At 28.3% G+C, this 12,600-nt stretch overlaps 2 non-coding genes across 2 annotated transcripts; both read right to left on the bottom strand.

The window, feature by feature from the left end:
* Positions 1-8,621: 8,621 nt before the first annotated feature.
* On the bottom strand, positions 8,622-8,694 carry TRNAA-UGC (transfer RNA alanine (anticodon UGC)). Its single transcript has one exon. It is a non-coding gene; the product is annotated as a tRNA-Ala (tRNA).
* A 10-nt stretch (positions 8,695-8,704) lies between these two features.
* Positions 8,705-8,788, bottom strand: TRNAM-CAU (transfer RNA methionine (anticodon CAU)). Its single transcript is given in 2 exon segments — positions 8,705-8,740; positions 8,751-8,788. It is a non-coding gene; the product is annotated as a tRNA-Met (tRNA).
* Positions 8,789-12,600: the final 3,812 nt, after the last annotated feature.

The following is a 12,600-nucleotide window of genomic DNA, read 5'->3' as shown; positions in this document are numbered from 1 at the left end:
ATGTTTAAAAAGAAGTTATTAATAGGCTCAAGAAAAAATTACCTCAAATTATCAAGTATTGATATTTAAAAAAGACCGATTGTCAATTAAGGTTGAAATCAAATCTTGAGATACAAAACCACTTACCTACGGCAACTTTGGGATTCTTTAGTTAATCAAAGAAAGGGATTTGAAAATAGATTTGTAAAAAAAAAATTGAGCATTTATTTCATATTAATTGAGTTAATATTCAGTTTGAAAAAGATTTTTAAAGTTAGTAATGTTCTTGATTGGATTAGATTTTTAAAAATAAAATCATATTTAAAAAATTAAAGGTTTCTCATGTTTTGTAGTGTAAGTATGGATGAATTTTGAATAGTATGTTGGTGTTTTAGTTTTTAGTATGTGTGCAAATTTAACGATCAATCAAATAGTTAAATTAAAATGTATAAATATTTTTCTAGGTTGAGTTCTTAGATATTGGAATTTGAAGGTTATTGAGTATTTTTAAGATTTTTAACAATTTGATGACTGAATTATAGTGATTTTTTTGTATTAATTAAGATTTAGAATTTTTTTAGGATTTAAATTAAGATTTAATTTTTTTATGAATTTTTTGTATTTTTAGTTAGAATTTGATATAAGATTTAAATAAGAATTAATAAGATTTTAATTAGGATTAAATTAAGATTTAATTTGAATTTATTCAAGATATATTTTGGATTTTATTTTAATACTTTGTTTAAATTTCTTTAAGTTTTTTTCATGTTTCTTTTGTAATTCTTTTGAGGTTTCTTTGGATTTGATTAAAGCTTAATTATTATTTTTAAGGTTTAATTTAATTTATTTAAGATTCTATTAGAATTAAAATATTTTTGTTGTAATACTCCTTCTATCTTCCATAACCAAGTGATTGGTGCATTCTCAAGCAAGGCTTTATGTAAAATGACAATGGCACAAGAATAGGTTGAAATATCTTATTCATTGGTGCTAATACAATATTAATGGATGCTATTGAGGTAGAGAGAATTTGCTTCAAAAAAGTAGTAGGCTTCTAATTGTTATTAATTACTCAATTAAATCTCAAGATAAGAAAGTACCAAGTTTATATATAAAATTGTCTCTTTATGAGCAATTACATTAATACATAAGCCCTAAGTACTAAAGAACATCCAAAATGTGATAAAAATATTTTATAACCTTATATATCTTTAAAAGAAATTTTTTCTAAGCTTCAATAATTCATATCTTATAATTGGACCATCTAAATAGACTCAAATTTTATATGAAGTATTAATATAATTTTAAAAAATGATAAAATAAATTTCAATTATAAATTTCTTATAAATCTTAAAATATTTTTAAAATCCTAATAGTAACTTTAAATCCTTGTTTACATACACCTATATGCAACTTTCTTTATATCTCACAAATTGATTATTTAAATATTAAAAAAATTGGTTTATATCTTTTTAACCTAATAAATCACACTTTTAAAAAAAATCAGCCAAAAAATTATTTAAAAATTCATAATATGGCTCAAATAATTGCTATCAACAAAATGGTTTATTTATTGCATTTGAATTACTTGTACTATCTTCAAATTCTTATAGCTTCTTCATATAAATTCTAAATTTAATAATTTTTTTGTAAAAAAAATAGATCTTAAATCATCCTTGTAGCCGTACCTCTTAATTTCCAAAAGTTGCTCTAAAATTCCTTATATTTTCAAAAGAGCAATAATATGTCTTAAAAGACCCCTTAACTTCAAATGGCTATAATTTTTTTATGCTAATTCTAAATCCTCTAAATTTTATACACAAATTGTAGTCCAAATCTTGAAACTTACAATCCTTACTTTTGATTTTCAAATGTTCTTTTTGAAGTCATTAAAACAGTTCTTATAGACACAAGTAGCCTATTGAAAGCCTATTGGTTATGACGTTTGACCAATAGAGATGAAGACCTTCACTCTTTTCCTTCATTTGTCTATTCCTTGCTTTCATCCTTTCAAATAAGCTCTTTAGTAGTTTAAATCTTCAACTTTGAGCTCCAATCTTCTCTTAAAATTTTTTATTATATATTTAAATCTTACATAATTTAAAGACTATAATCAAAATAGATAAACATCAAAATAAATTTTCTTACATCAACTCTCTTAAAATTAACCTATTAACCATTCTAATATACACCAAGAATTATAAACATATTATATATTTTAATTAATTTTTACATATTATAAAAAATTATAGTACAACATATATAAAAGCCAATAAAGAATTTTACAAATATAATAGAAAAGATTAAAACTTTTCATTGACAACATCCATCAAAATCAAGAAAAAGAATCAAACTATTCTCTACTATAAAAGAAAAGATGTTTAGTAAAGATTGCATCCTATCTTCTATCATTCATAGAAATTTATTTTGTATTTTAACAATACCAGCAAGATAGAGAATCCACAATTAGTTAATTCAACTCAAGAGCCATTCTTTGTTGACTTATTGGATGAGACTTGTAATTGTCACTACCTTGAAGATAATAAAATTAAAATAAAGGTCCTTAAAAATGACATATTCTTTCTCAAATAGATGGCAAGATACAATGCATTTAGTATCACAACCTTAAAAGAGGCTCCTAATGTTTGTTGATTTTATTAAAAGTACTAATAATTCTTGATGGAGTAACTAAAATTTTGTTTGAAAGAAGTTATGAAGGCCTCAACAATGATCAAATAATAGGGTGGCCTTCTCATCTTCAAATAAGACATTATCAATAGATAAAAAGAACTATTAACTATCTTCAAAAGAAAGAACAATCAGAGTATGTTTCAAAGATATGAATCTCAAAAAATACACTCTTATGTTACTTGAAAAGACTAAGAAATCACTCAAAGATAGTAATATATTAAATTAGAATAGCTATTAACAAAGAAAAGAAGACAAAAAGTCTTGAAATAAGAATAAGGATTAAAAAGCATTAATAAAAACTTTACTCTTGCTTCCATATATATTATCTAACTTGGAACTACATAGTAGTATTTTATACAACCTTCAATACATGTTGACTTTGCAAGACATATCTTAACTTATAAGGTACATTTTCTATAGGTATACTACACAATTAGCTTATTCCATAAGCTACCAATATATGTGACATGTGATTAATTTGTCAACAAAGTTTTTAACATATCAATAAACAAAAAATACATTGCCGTATTATGTATTGTCTTGTTTAAAAATGCACTAGGCATTTGGCTATAGAAGGTGGGATTTTATTTTATAAGTATCCAAGAATCTTAATATATTTCATCCTTATAAGAAGAATGCAATTTGAATTTTAATTCAAAAGTGCTTAAATCCAATACAAAGTACTCAAACACATTCTTTTTAGTAATTTTAACTATACATAAATTCCAATTGCCTTATTACTTTCATAATTAGGTAATTTTGAATTTTCTTTGCAAGTCTTAATCTTAATTTGTAAGCTTTAGTAAGCTATAGCTCTTAATTTAATTGTCGGCTTAAAGCAAAATTTTGCACACAAATTCTAATATAAATTTTTTATATGCTTAAAAGCATTTATACCAATCCAACCTATAGATTGTGAGAAAACACCTGAAAACCACACTAATGTTACTTATCTGCCAACTTAAAAGTTAATGCAAATGTTTAAGCAATGATTTCTCCTTCTTCAATTGTTAACTTCAAATCAAAATTGGTATATAGTTTGATCTTCAAGTCTTCTAATACCACGCCAAATTTCACTTTGATTCGGCTGGTAGAACTTTAGATATCATAGAATTCCTACCAAATCCTAAATTATCTTTTGATACCTTCTCGTACTAAAATCTAAATATCTCTCAACTGCACTATTGAATTATTATAAAATTTTACATATACTTAACACATCCAATTAACTAAGTACTTTCAAATTTTGAGTTATAGATGTATCACCAATTTTACAAACTAGCCGAGAGTGCTAGCCCTAATTGTATTGTATAAATCTCAAGTCACTAATATAAATCCTAAATTTGAACAAAAAAAATAAAACCAAATCAAATCCTAAAAAAACAAGCCTTATGTCTTTAGAATAAGCTTGAAGCTAGCTCTCCAACTCTAATTGCTGATCTTCAAATACTCTCCTATTATACCCTAAGAAATCATTTTAGTAGTTAGAGTCTGTTTTTGACCCTGTCTCACAAACGATCGACCCCTGGATATCAATCTAACCTATCCTAAGGATTTTTTAGCCCAATTCTATCTTCAACTTAATCTTAGCATCAATCATGCTAATTATTTATTTCTTCTAACTTGATTTTATTAATTTATGGTCTTTCGTAGGCAATAAAAGAGTTTCTATAGCCAAGAAGGTAAAATAACTAACCAATTTTTAACCTACTAACTATTAAGATAAGAAAATAAACCAAGAGGCTTTTATAAAAGCCATGTTTAAATACCTTGAATTATTATTGAACCAAGATAATTAGATATTAATTAAAATTTTATTTTTTATTATATTTTAATCATATAGTTTTTTACAATATGAAAATATATAAAGTCCAAACCACGTCTATGAAGCTTTTAAGAAGCTATTTTAGAAGATATTATGAAATTAATATATTTTATCTATTTTTATTTAATTATATAAATAATTATTGAAATAAATATGTCTATCCGTGATTATATGTAAAAAATATAATTCATCATATCTTGGACTTTATGAACATGTGATCACTACTTCTCATAGAACTTATCTCTAGAAGACAAAATAATGTCATAGTCATATTTATTCTAATAATTATCTATGTAACATGAATATGTAGAAATAAATAAAAATATATTATTTTGATAATATTTTATAAAGAAGCTTCTTAGGAGCTTTACAGATACCAATTCACTTTTATACATGTCTATAGGTGATTAATAGGTTAAAAATTTGGTCAATAAAATAGCCACATATCACACATGTTAGTAGCCTATGGATCAAGCTAATTATGTGACACACATATAAGAAACTTGTATTATAAGTTAGACACATGCCTTACAAATTGGACATATTTTGAAGGTCTTATAGAATGTTGTTACATAGCTCTTATATAGATAGTATATATAAAGGCAAGAATGAAGTCTTCTTCACTCTTTTCAATTCCTTTCTTACTTTTAGTCTAGTTTCAAGAGTCTCTAGTTTTTTAGCCTTTAGAAATAGCCATTCTATTTTCTTATTAAATATATTTATTTTCATATTTCTAGTATGTCATCTCTCTTTGATTCAATTTGCACTTGTTTACATATCTTCATTGAATTCTTGTCCTTGACAACATTCTAACATATTAACAAATAAAAATTTATTGATATACATATGTACTTATTTTAAGTTAATTTTTTTAATTTAAATCTAATCTAATTGTTAGATTATAAATTTTTAATATCCAACTAGATTAAAGTCTAAGAATTTGGATATTAAAGTTTAAAAGAATATTTTTGATCTTTAGTAATATCCTAGTTGAATTGAAACAATTATTTTTAAGCAAGTTGTGAACTTAGTTCTTAACAATTTTTTGAATTTTGTTTAAAAATAATAGATTTTATAAAGATTTATAATTTTTTGAAGATCAATACTAAAATTAGAAATAAATGAGACTGGAACTCAAGCAGTTAAATAATTTTTTTTTTCAATTATTGAGATAGATTATTCTTCAAAATTAAATTCTTGTTTTTAATTACTAAATTTCATTGTATAAAAAATTTTAAGAAAAATCAATGGTATAAATAATAGTTATTATAATTTTAAGATTATCTTAATATTAACAAAGATTGATTAGGTTTTGACTAAGATTTCATTAAAAAATTGTAAGATATTTTTACAATATATCCATGATTTTATTAAAATATATTTATTATATTTTTCAGTTTTATTAAAATTTGGTTATAATTTATTTAATATTTTTAGGAATTTATTTATAGTTTTATTAGAATTATGAAGGCTTATTTATAAATTAATTAAGACATAATTAATATTTGATTAAGATATTTTTAGTATTTACTAATAATTTTTTAATATTAATTTATAATTTTTTAAGGATTTTTCTTTAAAAAATTCAAAAAAATTTATTTAAATTTTTTTTAGAATTTATTTTAAAATATTTTGAAGATTTCTTTATAATTGCTTAACAAAATCATTAGGATATCTTTAAGTATTATTTACGATTTTTTAAGGATTTTTGTAAGATTTTTTAAGATTTAAATAAGACGTGTCAATAACTTTTTAGATTTAATTATGTTTTATTTTAAATTTTATCAAAATTTTAAAATTCTTTGTTTATTACAAATACAATTTATCTTTTACATCCATATTCCTTATACATTTCTATGTTAGTTTTTACAAAACATAACAACGTTGTAACAAAAATTAAGATATTGAAGAATAACTTGTTCTTTTTTAAATAGATGGAGAGATACAATGCATTTGGTATCATGATCTTAGACGTGTCTTTCAATGATTAGTGATATTATTGGAAGTAGAAACCACTCTTAATAGTGTTTTAATTGTTTTCTTTATAAAAAGTTATGAAGGCTTCAACATTAATCAAATAACATAGTCTTTTGACCTTGGCATGAAATACAAGTAATAATTGAGAAGACCTATAAATTACCTTTGAATGAAACAAAGATTAAAACATGTGACAAATACAATTTGCTCCATTATAAACTTCTTTAACATGTAATCACTACTTCTAGTAGAACTTATTTTTAGAATAGGAGATAATCTCATGGACATATATATTATACTAGTATTTACTTAGATAAGAGGAGTTAAGTAGAAGTATGAAAATTTAATAATATCTTGCAAGATGGCTTCTAAGTAGCTTCACAAATGCAAATTTTAATTCTTAAGTATTTGTAGGTGATTTTTATGTTGAAAAGTTAACTATCAAGTTGGTCACTTATACAAATTAGCCATGTGGCAAAGATATTAAAAACGTATGTTATAAGTTACACATATGTCCCGCAAGTTGGATACCTGTTGATTGACATATACAATGTTGCCACATAGATTATTAGTTAGATGGTATATAAAAAGACAAAAGTGAGATCATCCTCACTATTGTTGATTCTTTTCTTCATTCTAATCTAATATCAAGAACTTGTAGCTTTTTTTAATCCTAAAAAATGGCCACTTTTTCTTTACTTTTTCTTTTCATTTTTTATTTTTCTTTTCTTTTTTTAGAAATTACATAATTTCTTATTTTGATTATGTAACTTACTTTGACACACATCTAATGTCATTAATTACATTCTTCAAGTTGTTATTCTTAATAATTCTATCAAATATCTATATTATTTTTTCTAAGTTTTGTCAATTTGCTAATAGTGTCATCAAGTTGTAATTCTTTATAGTTCTAAAATAAAATTAGTTGGCTTGCATATTAAAATAACTAAAATTGGTTTAAAAAAAAACTAGAATAAATTATAAAAACCATTATATGCACACATTGTAAAAAAGAATTAAGGCATTGCCATTTTGGTATACAAAACACATAGATTATATAAATGCAATCCTAGATAACAAACGACTACAATTTATTGCATGAGAACATGTAAATTACTAAATTACTAGTTTATATTCTTCTAAAATTGAACACAATAAATATTAGAAAGGCAAGTTATTCTCAAATCATAATCAGAAACCTAGCAAAAACAAATTTTAGATTTCATTGATAGTACCTGTATAATATGGTGTTAAAGAGAACAATAAACTTATCCAAGCAGAAGCGCCATTTGTAAAAGTCATGCGACAGCAGACAGAATCGTGGGTGGCTGCTGCCTGAGAGATTGTGACCACATCGAAAGCGTTGATGGGTTGGACAGTGGCGCCTGAAAAATAAACGATCGGTGGCATCCGGATGCTGCGGGACCTGGGCGCCTCATGAGCAGCGGCACGGCGGCTGAGAGAGCGAACGCTGGTGGGAAGAAACCCATATGGTTTTGGTCGGTCCGTGGCGCGGCGAGGCTAGAATAAGCGGGGGGGGACGCAACGACGGTAGATCCTTCTGGTTTTACAAAATGATGAGAGGAGGAGTCGCGCGTCTGCGCGAGAGGTGCCCGCCCCAAATACCTTGTTACAAAGGGCAACCCCCCCCTGTCTGACCCCCCCATCCCCCGACCCTCGGTGACCGAGGGCGTGTGATGAATCAGGAGTGGAATCGTAGTGTAGGATCTCGCATCTCGAGAGCAAAAACAGCGGAGGCAAGGCCCAGCACGCGCCCACTGCGGAGAGTGTGTTGAGGATCCCTCCGGGCGCGCCAACCGTCACCGTTGGGGCCATGCGTGAGGGTGAGCATTTGGTGGGCTTGGCAGGCGGGTGTGATCATGGAGCTGAAATTCGGCAGGGATCCGCCCAAAGGCGTGCGGAGCGATGGTGCGATGTTCGCCCATGACGGTGGGCGGTTGGCGAGCGGAGTGGATGGATGTTTGTCCGCAGCCCCCTCCGGGGACTCGGGGACTGCGAGTCACGGAGGATGGGCTCGGTTTGGGTGTGGCAGGCACAGGCAATGTGACGGTGAGAGAGGGGGTGACGAGGGAGGTGTTTGGGAGAAGCAAGCAGAAGGAGCAGAAAAAAAGCGTGGGGGATGAGTGAGTGGAGACGCCGGGTATCGATCCCGGTACCTCTCGCATGCAAAGCGAGCGCTCTTCCATTTGAGCTACACCCCCAGATGGCCCGTGGGGCGAGAGAGGCTCGAACTCTCGACCTCAGGATTTCTCGTAGCTATGAGACCTACGCGCTAGCCAACTGCGCCACCGCCCCGATGTTGACACCGCCGCACGCATACCCACACTCATACCCTGCACCCGCTCCCCACCAAACACACCCACCCCCGCTCTTCGCCCCCCTGCCCTCCTCTGCACTTGCTCTTGCACTGCCGCCCTCCACTCTCAGCAACCCTGCGCCACGCGCCGCATCCAGGCCCCCTGGGGGCTCCAAAGCTTTGGAGATTCCTGCCACCGTCATGTCTGGCCTTTGCACCCTCCTACCACCTTTCCCTCCCTCCCCCACGCGTTTCGCCCCTCAGTGCCCTCGACCCTCCCCCACAGCTCTCCGGTCCATCCTGTCCGCCCACCTCGCCCCCACTTCTCTCTTCTCACGTAACCATCGGCTCCGGAATCTCAGCTTGAGCTGGGCCTAACAGTTGACCATGCTCACAAACATCATGGATTCTGCATCCGCTGAAGCCCAGACATGTTTGCCAAGACTGCAAGATGTGTTCCAACACATTTTGGCTTGAATAAAACGGCCTTTTTTCCCAAAGTCAAAACAAAGAGAAAGCGGAGATCTTTGAAGAATCCGTCGAAGTTTACATTTATCCAACGAAAATGTTCCTCTATACAACCTCAGGCATTGCCTTCCAACCACAACGCTGATGTGGCAAAAAATTACCAATTCCAATATATTATTTTACTCCTAAACAAATCCATTACTGCTATCAATCATGGGTATATTTATTACAATGTTATTTGTTTTTTTGGATTCAAGTTCAACATTATTTTTACTTTTCTGGTGTAGTTGGCACTCTTTGGAAAAAGATGAACAACAATACAAATTTATTGTGAATTTATTCCACAAGACACTTCCTACACCAACAACTTACACATGAAAGCGCAACACCACCAAATCTATAGGGATTTTCCAACCATTGATTCCATTATAATTCAAAGTTCAACAATCTAAAATCATGAAAGAATCAAAAGTTGGTCAATCTTAATTATCCCTTTTGATCTCCAAATCTCTTGTATGAGTTACATAGGGCCTTGAGAAAGTATAACTTTGAGTAACCAAAGAATATGGAAATTGAGAACAATAAGACTATGGACCATAATATATATATATATATATATACATATATTTACTCAATATTAGTCTTAATCTTCATATGCATCTCTTTTTATCTTTTTAAATTTGAAAAGATATTATTTGTTTCTTATTTTTAGAAGATGTTGATATGTATTGTCCCTTGCAATGTAATTTGTTACTTCATTTGTAATCTTATATATATATATATATATATATATATAATGATTTGATTAGGATTCAAGAAAAATATATAAGATAAAACTTTGTATTATACACCTTCAATTTTTAATAACAAAGATAAAATAATCTTACAAGATATAAGAGATTCAAAAGACTATAATAAATAAATAAATAAATTAATTAATGATAAGAATTTAATTATGTAATTTATAACTAAAATATGGTATTTTATTATTTTAAATTATACATTAATTGGCAACAATGCTAAAACTTTAAGACAATTTTTGTAGCTAAAGTTTGGATTTTATATTCTTAAAGCTAATTAGAAACTTATCAAAAAATTTATAGTATAAGAACAAGAAAAATAGGTATCTTTATTTTTCTATGTAAAAAAATATTAAGTCTTGAATATAGGTACTATTAATAATAATTAGATACTACAAAGTTTTTATCATTATTATTTTTAATAAAAGTGAAGGATGTCATAGGATACATTCTCTAAAAAAGTTAGAGTTTTCATTCTTGCAATGTATTAATTATATATACCAACTAAGTCAATATGAGCTAAAATAAACTCTACTAGTTAGAAGTTTTTTCTATTTCACAATTAATAAATTAAATTTTTGAATTTTTAGGGATTATAGCTATTAATTAAATCCTAATCAAATCATTCTTTCTTCTTCTTAATTCACTGAAGAATTCAATCAAAATTCCACCACCAATTCACAATTATATTAACAAGTCACTCCAAAGATTTATACATTGAAAAATCTATTTATTTAATTAATATTTATTTTATTTTTTCATATTATCTTTTATTTATATTATATTTCATCTTAAATATTCATCTATCAACAAAACTTCATCTAAAAATTGTGAACTTAGTATTAACAACCACTACAAAGAATGAAGGATACTCAACCACCTAATGATTCAACCTAAGATCTTTTTAATTTGTACAAAGAAGAATAATAGGACAAAAAATAGTAGAAAATTATTGATTGTTGCTTGGCAACAACCACATAATCTAGACAAGAATCATAATAAGAGTAGAAAATAAAAAAAATAAAAAAAGGAAAAAAAAACAGCCATAATACAATCTAATGTATGAGTATCTTAAGTTGCTTTCATTGTATTATCATGTCCTTTACAACACATGCACTTGCAAATCTCAAAAGAATGATGATATGACCAATACATCAACAATTATAATGCTAGAGGGCTTGCTGGAAATAATTTGATGCAAAATAAGACAATGCCATGAGTTGAGACATATCTCTTGAAAAAGGATTCTTCATTGGCTAGACAAGCTTTTAATCACAGATTTCGATAAAATTGACACCATTACAATCTTGCACCATTGCATTACAACATCAAGCTACTGGAACTATAATTGTACTATTACATGATCAATCCAGCATCTACCACTTTTATAAACCGTGTCACTAAAACCATAGCAGCTGTGCATAACACAACATCTTTCAGCTCTATTCCTTCACAATAGTGTAATTCCAACTGCCCACACTTTCTTCAACAATTCCTTGATGTCTTTGATAATTACAAGATTTAGACTTAAACTAATTACCTTATAATATCACACTCATATGATAGCTAGAACATGATCTACGCTCGACAATTGTTGTTATATTATGTGAAATTTTCTTGAGAATGCATTGGACATTTGGTTGTAGAAGGAAAAATGGAACTTGCAACAAGATGATCCTAACAACTCTAATAGAATCCTAAATAAATTCCAATCAAATTATAATAATATTAATCAATATTTAATTAAATAAAAAAAAATCAAAAACTTACAAAATAAACATGAAGAAATAAAAAAATTGATCTTAATAAAATATTTATACTATAGAAATTTTTTAAAAATATCAAAAAAAGATATTATAATTGAATCTTAATCAAATCCTACTATAACCTTCAACAAATCTTAATAAAATTTTAAATCAATCTTAATTAAATCTTAAATAAAATCTTACTATAACATTCAACAAATCCTAATAAATTTTTAAATCAATCTTAATTAAATCTTAAATAAAATCTTAATAAAATCTTAATAAATACTATCCATATCCTAATTAAATCCTATTAAATCTTAAACAAATCCTAGACAAATTTTAATTAAATCCTACTCAAACTTTAAATCCTTATCAAATCCGAGACTATTATAGAAATATATTTACTTTAATTATTATTTAGATAATATGAATAGGTAGAAATAGATAAAAATAGATTAATTTCATAATATCTTATAGAAAAGCTTTTTAGAAGTTTTTATAGATGTTGTTTAATTTTACATGTGTGTATAAGTAATTATTAGGTTAGAAATTTAGTCAATAAGCTAACTATGTGCCATACTTATTGGTGGCTTGAGAAACAAGATAACTATGTGGCATTTATACAAAAAAATTGCTTTGCAAATTAAGATACATGTTGTACAAAGTCAACACATTTTGGAGGTCCTATAGAATGTCACCATGTAGCTCTTATGTAAATAGTATATATAAAGACAAGACTGAAGCCATTTTCACTCTTGTCAATTCCATTCTTGCTTCTACTCTAGTTTCAAGAAG

Source organism: Physcomitrium patens, chromosome 6 (genome assembly GCF_059467195.1).
Source record: "Physcomitrium patens ecotype Gransden chromosome 6, ASM5946719v1, whole genome shotgun sequence".
Taxonomy (NCBI): Eukaryota; Viridiplantae; Streptophyta; class Bryopsida; order Funariales; family Funariaceae; genus Physcomitrium; species Physcomitrium patens.
Note: the sequence above shows the minus strand (reverse complement) of the source record. Positions and strands in the feature narration are given on the sequence as shown.